The 15065-nt window shown below is 41.6% G+C and overlaps 1 long non-coding RNA gene across 2 annotated transcripts in view; it reads left to right on the forward strand.

Moving 5' to 3' along the window:
• Nucleotides 1-6630, forward strand: part of LOC140685615 (uncharacterized) — a 46938-nt gene extending 40308 nt beyond the window's left edge. Inside the window, exons 3-5 of one of the 2 annotated variants that reach the window (XR_012058866.1) lie at nucleotides 848-943; nucleotides 5987-6101; nucleotides 6553-6630. This is a non-coding gene — a long non-coding RNA (uncharacterized lncRNA). The remainder of the gene's footprint in view (nucleotides 1-847; nucleotides 944-5986; nucleotides 6102-6552) is intronic. The other variant, XR_012058868.1, reaches the window with a different exon arrangement.
• The last annotated feature ends 8435 nt before the right edge of the window (nucleotides 6631-15065 follow it).

Genomic DNA, 15065 nt, shown 5'->3' on the forward strand with positions numbered 1-15065 from the left:
AGATACCAGAAACTTCATCTCATATTCTCAGAGACACCAGCTAAAAAGTCTTGTTTAGAAATCTGTTTCCTTGTGTCTCCACAACCTCCACTAACTGTAATTGCCCTGAGATGTGCATTCCAAGGATAAAACACGCCACCATCAAGGCCACAAGATTATCAAACTGCTATTTTAGGGTGCTTTGTTCTTAGGGTCTCTCTACACCCTATTTCTCCAACAGAAAAAGTGTATATTCTATATACTTCCTTCAGTTTCCAAGTGGGTTTGTATTCAATATTTGTTTTAGGCTGTAGGTTAAAAGTATTTAGAGAGCTGTGCTTTGGACCAAAAAATCCGAAAAATTCCTCTTCTAGACTTCGTACCATATTTACAAAAACAGAGAGGGTAATTTGCTAATTTAATCTGTAAGATACATATACATTCTGATACACACCTTCTTCCCCTTTTTCCTTCCAAATTTAATAACTTATTATTAAAAAAAACCTTTTATCAAAGGTAAAATAAAGACTGTTTTCTATGTGACTCTATAGCTACATTGACCAATGTCTCGGATTTTTCAGTTTTAATTTCAAAACTCCTTTTCTCTTGGCCTCTGTGGTATTGAATAAAAAAATACTTTCCAGACTATAAATAACTTCTTTTGTTTGTTTGTTTCAGAAAATGCAATCAATATTGATGGTTAAAATACTGCCCATATTCCTTTTTCACAAGTCTTCTGTCTTCACCCCGAGAGTATACTCACTACTCCCCATCTCTCTGGAACAGATAGGCATGGGCAAACACACAAAAAGATCAATGTTTCACAGGGGCGAGCACTTTAATATAGAACTTATTGTCCGGTTTCAAGTTTTGTTTTTCAGTGGTACCTTGTAAACCCAGATGAAGGATCAGAAGAGAAGACAACACAGGTGTGCCCTAAATGGCAGACGCTGTCAATAACGGGGTGAGTTGCTTTTCTGCTTGTGTCTGTTGGCCTCTGGACGCAGTGGAAAGTCATGTGTGAAGGATGCTCTCAGCCCCTCTGCCGCCCGTGGGAATCATTGTAAAGCAGTCTGCCAGAAGGAATGTGTGAGCAAATGACAAACGGTACCTGACTCCAGGGGAAAATAGACTTTGGGAAGCTTTTAATGCCAAGTTTTATAATGTTTAGGATGAAATACTGCATCAGATTTCTCATGAGGATGGAAACGACCTCGGATCAGTTTAACAAAGCACTTTCTAGCAGAAGAGACCATGCTTGAATAGGAAAAGAAAATATCCAAGTACTTTAAGTTTAGAGAGGGCTTCCTTGTCTTCCTGTTCCTGGTTCCACACTCTCTCATCCTGACTTCTGTTCTGTAACTCCCAGCCATCTTCATCTTTAAAAAAAAATCCCTCTATATGGATTTTCTAAGTTGGTCCTCTGCCTCATTGAACTCAAAAGTGCCCTAATGATTTTCATGCCATATATCCCATTTTGGGGGGTTCAGAAAACATGGGCACCATATTTATATGTAATCAATCATCAGTCTCTTCCTGTCCTTTGTCTTTCTTCATCTCCATCTTCCCCTTTTCGTTCTCATTGTCACCATCTCAGCCTAGATCTTCATTTCCTGCCTGGACTAATGCTATTCTTTTCTTACTATGTTCATCTAATTGATGAGAATAGAAAAGGCGGGATGGATGCAAAAGATATTTTCAAAGTAAAATTCACATGACCTGAAATTTGGTGTGGAGATGAAGGCATCAATGATAATTCTTAAAGAATTCCAACCTCACTTTGGTGACCATCTTTCAGGAAGGAAGGTAAAGAATTCTGCTTTTGATAACTCAAAGAACTACACTATCATTTTAACCACTTAATTTAATGTCTTAATTTAATCCAAGACTCTGATTCTAAGGATCTCCCCAGGTTTGTGCCAGGTTTGACATCTGTCCACAATGACCTCCTATGGCTGTCTATTGATTTTGACACAAAAGCATATATAAAATGAAAAGGTAGAAGTAGTTGTATTTAAAGTAACTTCCAGTCCTAAATACTATGAATTTCTGGATTGCATTGTTAGGAAATAAGTGATTTCACATCTGTCTACCTACCTACCTATATCATTTCTCTACTTCCTAGTTACATCACTGTCTATTTCAGAGTTGAGATCTTTTCTTGTCTTTTGCTTTCTTCTTATGTCTCATGAATCTGATGTGATAAAGGGAACAGAGTAATAATCGATAAATACTGATCAGGCTTCAGTAATGAGGAAGGGGATACACTAAGTATTCACAGTCTATTTTATTTGTTATCTCAGTAAATGAGTTGACTTGATACTACTTTTCCCTGCTTGGGATTTTCTATTGATGTGTGGAGAAGAGCCTATTTGATGTATTCGGTAAAAAATATGAGCGGGTAGAGAAGGGAGAAAAATAATGTCTTCAGGCCTTTTGAGGGTATTCCAGAACCTGCCTTCCCCTGGTTTGTGACGTGGTTGGGCTGATGACCCCGAAATTAGAGCAGCTTAGGTTTCCTTGGCGTCCGTCAACTTTCAAATGATGAGCATGTTTTCACAACAGCTTAGTCTGAAGAAAACATGCCGGAGAAGCCAGTTTATTTTAATGTCTAAACTATACTGAGCTGCACTTTTAGAAAAGTAAATCAAATTTTATGAGTTTACTTTTACTGTTTTGAAAATAATACAGGCTCATTACAAAAAATTTAGAAACAAAATGGGACTGAAAAATTTCACCTATAATCCAGTTACCCCAAAGTAAACCACCAGTCCCCTTGGAAAAGATATATATATATGTAATCATACTTTTAGAATGATATTGGTACCTGTTTTTTCTTAGGTAACTTTTTAGGGCTTCATAATACTATGTTCAATTGCCGCAAGTCATCTCTGCAAAATCCTTGTTGGACATTTAGGTGATATTCAATTTTTTAGTATAGTAGATAATGCTATAATGAGAGTTCTTAAGCTTTTCCAGTAATTAGGATTAATTTCTTAGGATAGATAATGCAAAGTGAATGTTTTTTAATAGTCATACTAAATTTTGCCAAATTGGTTTTAAAAAGTTCTTCCATCAGTATGTATGTCTTTTTCTTCTCATGCTTATCAGTGCAGAATCTTCCTAGTTAAAAAAGATCCTAGTTTTATAGGCAAAAATCATGTTGTATTTAGTTTTCCTTGATTTCTAGTGATACAATTTCCCAGTTCTCATCAATATTCTCTTGTTGAGTGCCCTCTTTTGTGGATTATTTGCATATATCTTTTGGCTGCTTATTTATCACAATCTCAGTGGTTTTTATTTTTTATTTTTTACAGAATTGATTTGGTAGACTCTTCATTTGTTGAACATTAATCTTTGTTATGTATATTTTGAATTCTTGCCTGTTGTTTCCCTTTTCACTTGGTTTATTTTTCTTAACCTGCAACACTGTTAGCATTTATATAGTAAACTCATAATTCCCCAACTTTCTTGGTAATTAAGACGAAATTCTAGAGGGTGGGGTATAGCTCAGTGGTAGAGTGCATGCTTAGGATGGACAAGATCCTGGGTTCAATCTCCAGTACCTCCATTAAAAAAAAGAAGTAAAATTAAAAATAAATAAAATAAAAATAAATTTATTTAAAAATTTTAGATTCAGCTTAGAAATTTACCTTCTCCCCCAAAACATTGCCCCCACCCCTCAACCGAAGATTTAAAAGAGTGTAATTAGCATTTTGTATAGGAAATAAAAAAATTTATTCATATTTGGTTATCTCATCACAGTGAAATCATTCAGAAAAAAGATTTGTAACTTAACTTTTTATTTCCCCCACGGTAGCAGGGTTTCATAATGTTTTATATACAGGAGTCATGCCTTGGAACAATGTTTCTTAACTTGGGGTGAGGGACATCTGTCAATGTCTGGGGACATTTTAGGTTGCCATGCCATGGGGGAGGGGCATGCCACGGTCATCTAGTAGGTAGTGCCCTGAGATGCTGCTAAACATCTCACAGTGCACACAACAAATAATTATCCCGCTCAAAATGTCAATAATGTGGAGAGATCCTGCCATAGAGTTACTGCTATTCAGGATGATTGTTTATGCTGTATTAATGGGAGAGAAATTTAATGTCAAATAATTTAAAATCCACTGTTTCTCTTTTCTCCTTGTCTCTCTTTTTTCTTTATAGAGAGTCTATTACTTTTCACTCCACTTTCCTCAAGTATTTTAATGTCTTCCTTTTGCTCCCCTTCAGGAAATTGGCCAGCTTAGGGAAGCGTGTGCATATGTTGAGGCTAGGTTGGTTTAATCCTCCTTCCTGTGTTAATTTTCCTGCAATAGGGATCTGATTGTGGACAAACTTCAGATCATGTGTGATCTCTACTCTCTTTTCATTTTTCATCCCTTTCTTGTTTGGAGTGGAGAACCTGGAAGTCATGAAATTAAAAGCTGTGGGCATGATGTGTTTGCATGCAACTTAGAGACATGTCACTGCATTTGGGCTGGGCTTGTTCTTCCAGTCTGCCCCCAAGTCAGCTTGAATGAAGGGAAAGGGGCGAGAAAGCTCTGTCTCATCCACGTTCCTTGGCAAAGAACCCACAGTCAAGTTTGGGAGAGTCAGTGCCAACCCAACAATCCAGACGTAGGAATAAAAGATGAAACAGTCAATAGAAATGAGGAGTTAAGTAGAAGCAGAATGGTAGTACAGGGGGTGCCACAAACTGCTTTGGGGCATCAGGGCTAGTTCTTCAGTCAGAAAACAGGGCCACAGCCTTTATTTAAGTGTGTTCCCACTACACAGGATGTTCATTCATTTTATGTAAAAACCAACCATCTTAGCCACCAAACAAGCAAACACACAAAACAAGTTCTTTTTGCAATTGAAATTTGAGAGCAATTTAAATAGTTTTAGACACATTTAAATAAAATTAAACTAGATCCTATGTTGTAGGACTTCCAGAGGCTTCGATAGAACAACTTGCCCTGGGAATCTGGAAGAGGGGCTGATGGAATCCTGCTTTCTACACTTATTCTCCCCTTGAGTACCCTTGGGTTTCGTCTTGCAGAGCTGGTGCCGTATGAGTGGTTTTCATCCGTGGCTGCTGATTTGAATAACGCTGGCTGTGTGAGTGGGACTTAAAGCCCCTGGGCTCTCCATCCTCCAGCTTCTGACTGAATTGATCTGGGTAGGGGCATCGGCTTGTGTAAGAAGCTCTCTAGGTGACTCCATAGGCAGCTGGGCATGAGAACCCCTACACGCATGGAACACACTTTGGGAAGAACCACCTGAGATAATGAAGGACAGTGTTTCCAAACTTGTCAGTTCAGAAGGATCATCCGAGGGCACGTTCATTATTTATTCCCAGGTTCATTCTTGGAGATGCTGATTCAGTCAGTGGGGTAGGCTCCGGGAATATGTATGTTCAGCAAGCCCTTTGGGTGATACTTATGGTGAGGAACAGGATACTGTTCGGGCCTTCAGTGGCAGTGCCTTAAAAGCATAGGGAGTGTGGCTGGTGGACAGGGAGCTGTCCAGCAGTGGAGCTCTGTGGTCTATCTTTGGTCTCTTGCAGGCCCGTGAACCTCCAAGTTTTTTTTTTCCTTTTTTTAAACAAATGAATGTATTCATCCATAAAGGCTTTGTGAGTATTCAGCATTCAAAAGCCCTCCCTTCCTTCCTTCCTTTCAGTTTCCAGGAGATTACTGGTTTCTATGAAGTTTTAGAAATAGAATTTTAGATGGTTGGTCTTGAGTATTGAAAGGCAATAGGGCAAAAGGGTGGGGAGGCCGGAGGGAGGGGGAGAAAGATCTTGAAGTGTAATAAGGGGTGAAAACCCAGATTGTTTGAAAAAGATCTGACTTCAGATAGAACCTTTCATATCTGCCATAAGTCAGAAGTCACAGTCACGGTGACTTGTAAATCTGCATAGCCTAGAGGTGAACTTCAAATTGGGCTGATCTTGAGGCAATTGTAAAAAGATAGCCTTAATCCTGTTTATACTTTTTATCTGATTTTCCTCTAGAGTCTAAAGCCCAAGTCAGCAATTACTTGAAGAAGAGGTCAAACAAGCAGGCTGAAGTTACAAAAGATTATTGCTGTTTTGGTTAAAGCTACTAGGAGCTGTTATCAGCTAAGTGGTAGGTTGGACTCTAAGGGAAGTTAAGAGTCAGAAAACACTTCCTATCTGGGCAACTCCTTTGAAGGAACAAAAGCTATCTTCTTGTTATCTGGGGATCAAGAATTTGCTTATCCCGCTTGGTCTAACTGAAAGGGGATCTCTGAATGTGCCTTCTAGATTGGGAGTTCTAATAAATTTTTATTAGGCCATTACTCAGCAAACTGTGCCTGACTCTTTGCTGGAAAATGAGAATGTAACAATGAAAGTTTAGTTACCTCCTAGAAGATACAGTGTAACAGGGGTGTCCCAGAGATGTCCATACCCCCAGGTGAGTGCAGCCACATTCTGTACCATGACACCCCACCTTTCATATGTAAAGCTGATTGGATCTGAATCAAGGGCAAAAATACATAAGACACATGTGGCACAGAACCACGAGATGAGAGTGACCAATCGTGTTCTTCCTCTAGGAACTTGGAATTGGGAAGCTGAGAGATGACAGCTGTTAGCACCAGAGGCAGAAGATGAAAGGTGATGTTGAGAGTCAGGTAACATGGCACAGGCTGGGGTGGGCTGGCAGGCCGAGCCGATGTAGGGAAAGCTGGCTGAGAGAGAGAGAGAAGAATGGGAGTGAGGTGCAGAGAGGAGCAATGCTGCTGTGATCTTAGGATCTTTGTGGGGGAGATGGAAAGAAAGGCTTCAATTTCTGATGGCTTTTAAGTTCTGGTTCCTATGAAGCTTGTGTTCTCAGGTGCCTGTGAGGCTCCCTGCATCCTTACAACAAATCTCACTCAGCTTGGTTCGCTTGAGGGTATCTCTGCCCTTTGCAGAGAAAGTGGAATAGAAAGCAGAAAGCAGGCAGTTGCTGAGTTGTGTTAAGTGCTGGGATGGCGGAAGGACTACGTGCTCCAGGAGGGTGGGGGAGACCTTAACAGGACTGAGGGAGGCAGAGAAGGATTCCTGTAGGTGACGTGCAAGATGCGAACTGAATGGCAAGGAAGAGTTGGCTGGGCAACCGGGATTGGAAAAGAATTAGGGAACAGCACGGGCAGTGGCTGGGTGATGAGAGGAAACAGGAGAGAGGATTCTCTCAAGGAAACTTGAGAAATTTAGAATGAAGGCAGAAATAATGAGTTAAAATGGTTGAAACTGGAGAGAGAGACAATGAAAACCCTAGGAAATCATGTTCAGGAATTGGGAACTTATCCTGAGGCAGAGGGGAAATATGTCAGAATGTCAGAAGGAGAGGGCTTCAATAATATGATTTGCTTTGAAGAAGCCTTACTCGGGCAGCAGTGAGGCGAGACACGTTCGGAAGCCGGAGGACCAGCTGGGAGGGTTTGCAGCTCTCTAGCGGGGAGGGGATGAAGTCCGAATTAGGACAGTGGCAGAAGGGATGGACAGAAGGCATGGACAGAAGAGTGTGGACCTTGGGGTGGGGACTTCCAAGTGGGGTTGTGAGGAAACCAGGGCAGACAAGTCGCTCTGAATATCTATATTCACTGTGTCCTGTCTGCAAGGACTTTCACAAATGTAGCAACAGCCAAGATACCAAAATATGACCTAAGAGAACTTGCAATGATGTGGGCTTTTATGAATCCAAGAGTATATTCCTTAATATATGATCTGTCTTGAGCAAAGTTCTGTGTATCTACAGTGTATTTTTTTCCCTCTCTCACCCACCGCTACCCTTCTCTACGCTTACAGCCTGGAGGTGAAAACCCAGTGCCTAAGCTGGTGTATATCTTTTTGGGCTCGATGGCTGCACTGATTTATTATTTAGGTTAGATCTCTGATGCTTTGCATAAACCTTGCCCTCTCACCGTTGTTGTTGAGTGGCTTTTTTTGAGGCTGCAGCCAATTTACAATAATTAATGTGCTCAGGACAGCAGCTGTAGCAGTCATTAATTCCTTAATCTCGAAGTAGAGAGAAATGGATTAGTAAGAGATAAATATAGCTTATGGCATTTTCTCCTGAGAACAAACCCTTTAAAAACAGTGCTTTCTGTGCAGTGTGGGGGTGGTGGAAAGATGAGAGCCCTTTCACTTCCCCTTGGGGAATTATTCTTGCAAGAAGGAAGGAGTGGGGGTGAGGTGAAATGGAGGTTCATCTAAAATGAGACAAAAAGCCTGCCCCTGGACAGCACGAAGGCTTTTGTCTTCACTCCTAGGACCCCGAGACCTCTGGGTGAAGATTTGCCAATTGAACTTCCACTAGTGTTTCGTGCGCACATCAAATCTCTGCTTAGGAAGCCAAGCCGAGGGAGGGGAGAAAAAAAAAAACAACCCAGATTCTCTTCTGTTGAGTGAGCCATGTGTTTTAAAATGAGATGAGAGGTTGCTCAATGATGTTAATGGAAATCTTTGCAAATACAAGTTTAAAGTTTCTTCACTCCAAAGAGTCACTCAGCCATAAATATGTGTGGGTTATTTAGAGGCTTCCAAAGGTTACTTGAAAATTGCCTATTTTTCCACAAAGAAGCGAGCTGTTTATTGCTTCAAAAACGTGTCTTGGAATGAATGTTTTTCTTCATCCAAGAAGGAAAAAAAAATACTGAAATGCATGTAATGCTGGGAAAAGGTTGACTGGAGAGCAGAATGTGTCTAGGGCTAGAAGTGTAGGATGGCAGCAGAAAGTATGTCCCCCCCACCAAGCCTTAGAACTGAGGGAAAAGCAGGTGATGTTGTCCTTGGGTGACATTAGCAAATGTTGGTCTCTTAGTGGGTCTGGTGAAAGGCCACAGCAAGGCAGGCTGTAAGCCCAAGGCCGGGGGGGCGTTGGGTTTCTGTGACAGAGACCCCTGGGGGCTGAAAATGATACCTCCATGAGTACTTCCTGATGGCCACCTGACAGCACAGGAGAGCTTTGCCAGGCTCTGGATGGTGTCTCGTTAATCCACGGCTGGTTCCATTGCGCAGTCACTCAGTCACAGGGCCCAGTTTTTTTTACTCTTTGAGAAATCCTATAATAGGGAACATTTTCTGGCCACTTAGGTGGCTTTACACTGGACCTCAATAAAGTAGAGGCTCATGTTTTGTAGTTCAGATACATCTTTTTTGTGGATTGCTGGTATGGCTTCAACTGAGACTGAATTTACGTCAAAATTAGGTTTGAGATCAGCAAATAAGTGTGCTTGTAATTCCTGCCTCGGTAGTAAGGCAAGTATGGAGGTTCCCCTTTCGGTGAAATCGTTTTCATGGGGAAATTGAAAGCAATTTGAGAGATGACATTTGTTGAGGATCTACTGTGTGCAGTGCTGTGTTAGGCACTGATGATGCAGTGTTTTAATTCAGCTTCAAAATAATCCTGGAAGGTGTTTCCTCAATTTCACATATGAGTGAAGTAATCTGCCCAAGTAATTTGCCCAATTTGAACAAGAGGTTCACACACACACACACACACACACACATACCTACACTCAGGCTGCCCCACGCTGCTGGGTTCATTTGGCTTTTGAGAGCCCTGCAGGGGAAACATGGCTAAACATCTCAGTTTCCTGCAACAGCGTTGAAAGGGGAAAGTCAGTGGGAGTCATCTGGCTAAACGCCACCTGCTGTGTTGGTGTTGCAGCAAAGGATTTATAACTGTGCACGTCACTGAGCCAGACTTCCCAGAAGGCTGCAGGAAGTGTGGTCCACGCTGTTGCTCAAGATGGTGGGGTCTTCCTTCTCCTCTCTCCAAAGCCCCGAGGACTGAAACCAAATGGAATCACATGGTGTTGGTATTTGTACACTAACTGAAAAATTTATGACCCTTTATAAAAATATAGACAAACACGTTGTCTGCTGAGAACTGAAGATAAGAAATAAACCAAGTTATTGGCTACATTTCCCACGGGTTCCACTTGAGCGAGAATGAATCATTCATGGGATGTTCATGGCGACAACCACCACCAACCTGGCTGCTTTTAGAAACTGAAAAAAAAAAAAAAGAGTCAGCTGTTGGTTGTACTGCAGCCACTGGAAATAATAAAGCAAATTAATTTTGAATTCATACAATGGCCACGACCTCCTTTAGGATGGTTCCGGTTTGTGAGTCTGTTTGAGGAGAGGCCGTTCTCCCTCATTCACTCTGATGTTTTGAAGCTCTTGGAGGGTACCCCTGTGTAGGCAGGCTGGTTTCAGTCTCATGTTTTATCATATTTTACCCCCAAAGCCTGACTCAACTTGTAGGGCTCTATGCAGAGTAGTTTGTTTACAACCCCTTTTAATAAAACGGGCTGTAGATATGTCCCATTTTCACCTTGTCTGCAACTGGTGGTACAGAATAGTACAATACTAACAGTGGAATTCAGTTTTGATCGTTAAAATGGATGGAAGATACACTGCTTAGCAGCTCCTCAAAACCACATAAATTGGATGTCCAACAGTGCAAAACTCCAAAGTGCATCCTTTAAACCTGTGAAAAGAAGCATTAGAGGCAGAACTTAGAATTTGTTTCAACTGAGTTGACGGTAATCCCAGACACGAGGGCACATCCTAGGTACTTTTTGTTTCTCTGAAAATTGATATGTTATGGCTAAAACCAGCCAATCGCTCTGGAGAGAAAAGCTAACACATTCATGAATTATCCTTGGGTTTTGTGCTTTAATTTAAAATTGTTTGTTGAAGTCATGCTTGATTCCACTATGAGAGTTTTGACGGGCTAACTTGGGCTACCTGGTAAAAATCCAATGAAGTTAAATGCAAGTTATAAACAGTTTTCTATATTAATGCTAATTAATGATACTGATGTGAGTTGTTAAAAAAAAGAGAAAGAATTGGTTTCTTCCTTGATGTATAGATACATTTTATAAATTTGTTTTAGCTGCTTATTTGCTAGAGGTAGAAATTGCCTGTGAGGTAAGAGAAAAACTTCCAAGCTATTTCCTGCTCGGAAATCTACAGCTTACTGTTCTCAAACGATAGGAAAATATCCAAATTTCTGAGCTGGTGATCAAGGACCTACCTTGCCATCCTCATAAGCAGGACTCCTTGGAGACAATGCTTCCTGTTACCTGTGTGGACCCACGTTCTCCCAGCCTAGTTATTGCCTTCCATCTCCAATTTGATACCCATCCTTCCAACCTCAAGCTCCATTTGAGCTCTTCCATGATTTTATTTTTCTCTCTGATTTAGATGAATCCTTATAGCAAATGTTTAATATGACTTCTATGTCATAAAGGATGTACCTCTATAGGCTGAAACTGAAGTAGTAAAGAATGTAAATGTGAAGCAAGCCTCCCAAACCCCCGCTATGGCTAATTCCAAATTAAACATTGTACCCACTTAGGTCTTTTGATAGGGCAGGTGAACAGACCCTACTCTGTTTCTGAAGGTTTCCCGGGTTTCATGGGATAAAGTGGTCATCATTCTCTCACATTCCCCTTTCTTGGCTGATCAGTGAAATTGTTTTGGGGAAGGGAGGCAGGGATTCCAGTTTTGGAAAAGCTTCCTGAACATCCTGTCTCAGGGGTTTGGCCTTAAATGGAAAAGACTGGAAGGAGATCTGAAGGTGCTCTGGGTTCCTCCCACTGCAGGGAGAACTGGACATTGTGTGAATCCAGAATTAATTTGCTTATTATTTCCTGCTTCTGCAGTGTAACAAACAACTAACTTTTTTTTTTTTCAGTTTCTAAAAGCAGCCAGGTTGGAACTTCTGGGGTTCCTGAAGGGCTTCTGGGGTTCCTCTACCCCTCCTCTGCTTTCTTGAAAGATGCATCTCGAAGAGACAGGTCATCTCTGCTGCAGTCTTGGCTGGCTCGTCTCTTGATCTGGTTTCTCGGCTCAAGCAGCACATAGTTACCTTAGAGCAGCTCTGTCTTCTTCCACCTCCCATGCTAAGCTCAGCCAAGTTTTCAGAGTCTTCTAGAGGCCCCTGCAAACTCTTTGGTGCCACTGCAGTTGTCCTATTTTGTTTGCACATCACCATGGTCTAGAAGGGAGATTTAACTGTCCTAGTTAAGAGAGTTACCGAATAACCGGGTAGGACTTCTGCCTCTTCTTTACCTTGGCTGCAGGGGGGAGGGGGGAGGAACTGACCCCAGTGCCACATCCTCATTGAGCGGATGGAATCTAGCAGGGTCTCCGCCCTTTGCTAGGTTCTCTTTTCTTTTCAGGGGGAGGCCAGCAGGGATCTGTGTCATGTCTTAGCTTCTCCTTTCCCCTTCTGTGGGGTTCACAGCTCTCTCTGTGGCATTAAGGAAGGTTCTGGCTAAAAACTTAGTAAGAGATCAGTGGTTTCTAAGTGTTTGCGGGTGGCAGCGGGAGGAGAGGAGTAGGAATCAATAGGTGGAGTGTGGGGTATTTTCAGGGGAGTGAAACTATTCTGTGATGCTGTAATGGGTAATACATAACATTGTTATTATTATAATGACTATTATATATAATGTATATTATATAAATTTACATATATTATATATTATTATAATGGAGAATTATGATATGCAATTGTCTGTTTTTGTTGTGGGGGGAGGTAATTAGTTTTATTTATTTCCTTATTTATTTTGATGGAGGTACTGGGGATTGAACCCAGGACCTCGTGCGTGCTAAGCATGCGCTCCACCACTTGAGCTATACCTTCCTCCTTATGCAACTGTCAAAACCCACAGAACTGTAAAACATAGTGTGAGCTCTAATGTAAACAATGAGCTTTAGTTCATAATATATCAATATTGGTTCCTCAGTTGTAACAAGTATGTCACAATAGAGCAAGATCATAGGGGAATAATGCTAATTACTAGACCTGTGAAGAATGGGAGTTATAGCACAGGGGTAGAGCATATGCTTGTTATGCACAAGGTCCTGTGTTCAATCCCCAGTGCCTCCATTAAGGGAAAAAATTTTAAAAATAGACTTGTGAAAAGTCTAATATTAATAATATTAATAATAGGGGAATCTATCAGTGTGTTGTACACCTGAAACTAATATAATGTTATATGTCAATTATACGTCAGTTTAAAAAAAGCAATTACAAAACAGAGGAGGAAAGGGAATGTTCTGGCGAGCTTTATGCACGCCCACACTTTTCAAAGTCCTTGCCTTCCACCTCATTTCACGAGTAGGGGCCATGAGCTTTTACACCAGTCGTGTTCAGACTGCTTTATTTGACCTGCTTGCATCAGACTGTGGGTCCTCTGTGAATGGCCTCCACCAATTGCCCAAATAGTTGACAGAAAAGTTGGAAGGGGTGTTTATTGTGTGTGATGCATTTGGGCCCGTGAGTATGAGTGTTGGTGTGGTCTCCTCACCAGATGTTTCAGCTGGGTTTGTTCATGGTCCCAGCCACCCAGGTGCTCATCTAAAATAATCCCAGGGCCCCAGTGTGGTCTTTGGAAGCCAACCTGCCTGGGATAGAATCCTGATTCAATGACCTACCAGTTATGTCTTCTTGGGTAAATTCTTAAACCTCTCTTTTCTTCAGTTCCTAATCTGTAAAATGAGGATTATGATAGAAATTTGTTATGGGGATTAGATGAGATAAGGCAAATTATAGCTTACTGTAGGTTCTGGTAAATGTTAGTTTTTTTGGACCCTGGTGTGTGTGGGACAGGGTAGGGGGATGTCACTCCACACAGGCCCCCATGATGGCAGACGGTCATCACCTACTGGCCTAATTTAGCGATTCCTCAAATATTCATTAAATGCATATTATATTATATAATCTCTGTTTTAGGTTCTGGGGCAAAACTGAGCAAAAGCATTCATGGCCTCTGTTCCCATGGAGCTCAGAGTCTAGTGGGGGAGATAGACATTAATCACAAAAACGTGTGTAACTGAAAACCAGGATATGTGTGCTAAGAAAAGTATGTGATACTATGGAGTATTTAACAGAGCACTTGGTGTAGCTTGAAAGATGGTTAAGGGGAAATCAGGTGAATGCAGAGGGACCTGTATGTGTAAAGGTCCTGTGGCAGAGGTAACCATGGTTCACTTGAGGAATTATAAGAGCACCAGTGGGGCTGGAACCCACAGAAAAGTGTGGGATAATTCTATGAAATAAGACCGGCAAAGTAGATATAGTAAGTAGAATAATGCTCTCCCCCACCCCCCAGAGGTATCTATGTCCTAATCCCTGAAACCTGTGAACATGTCACCTTCCATGGCAAAGGGACTTTGCAGAAGTAATTAAGGCTAAGGATCTTGAGAGGGGAGGTTATCTTGGATTATCTGGTTGGGCTCAGTGTAATCACAAGTGTCCTTATAAGTGAAAGAGGGAACCAAGAGTATCTGAATGAGAAGAGGAGGCGGGGAGAAAGAGAGAGAGGGACAGAGATTGGAGGATGGTCCACTGCTGGTTTTGAAGATGAAGGAAGGAGTCCACAAGCCAAGGCATGCATGCAACTTTGGGAAGCTGGAAAAGGCAAAGAAACAGTTTATCTTCTAGAGCCTCTAGAAGGAATGTAGCCCTGCTGACTCCTTGATTTTGGCCTTGTGAGGCCCATTTTAGATTTCTGACCTCCAGAAATGTAAGATAATACATTTATGTTATTTTAGGGTGCTAAGTTTGGGGTAATTTGTTTTACAGAATAAGAAACGAATATGGAAGCCAATATCAAAGTTCATTCTTATAGGGTCAAAAGTGCTCCTGCTTAGAGTGCCCTTTGGGCCAACTAGGGGTAAAGGACTGGCTGGGGTGGGTGTGGCCATCCTGAGATAAGGGGAGGGGCTGGGCATTACTGGTAACAGAGAAGAGATGAATGTGAAAGATCATGAAATGTAGCAGGATCTGGTGGCTGACTGGTTGTCAGGGATAAAGAAGGAGCACCATCATCTAAGGGTTTTGAGGCTGAAAGAGTGAGAGAATAGTGATTCAATTCAACAAGAGGGGAGGAGGGAGAGGGGGGCTAGAGTGGATGCAGGACAACAGGGCAGTGTGGTTGGGGTGGATTTAACAGTAAGCCTGATTTTATTATGTTGAACTTGGGGCACTGACAGAAGAGTCAAGCCCTGGGATTTGGGGAAATATGGGATGATAATAGATGAACAGATACTGATTAGGTTA

Source organism: Vicugna pacos, chromosome 2, assembly GCF_048564905.1.
Source record: "Vicugna pacos chromosome 2, VicPac4, whole genome shotgun sequence".
NCBI lineage: Eukaryota > Metazoa > Chordata > Mammalia > Artiodactyla > Camelidae > Vicugna > Vicugna pacos.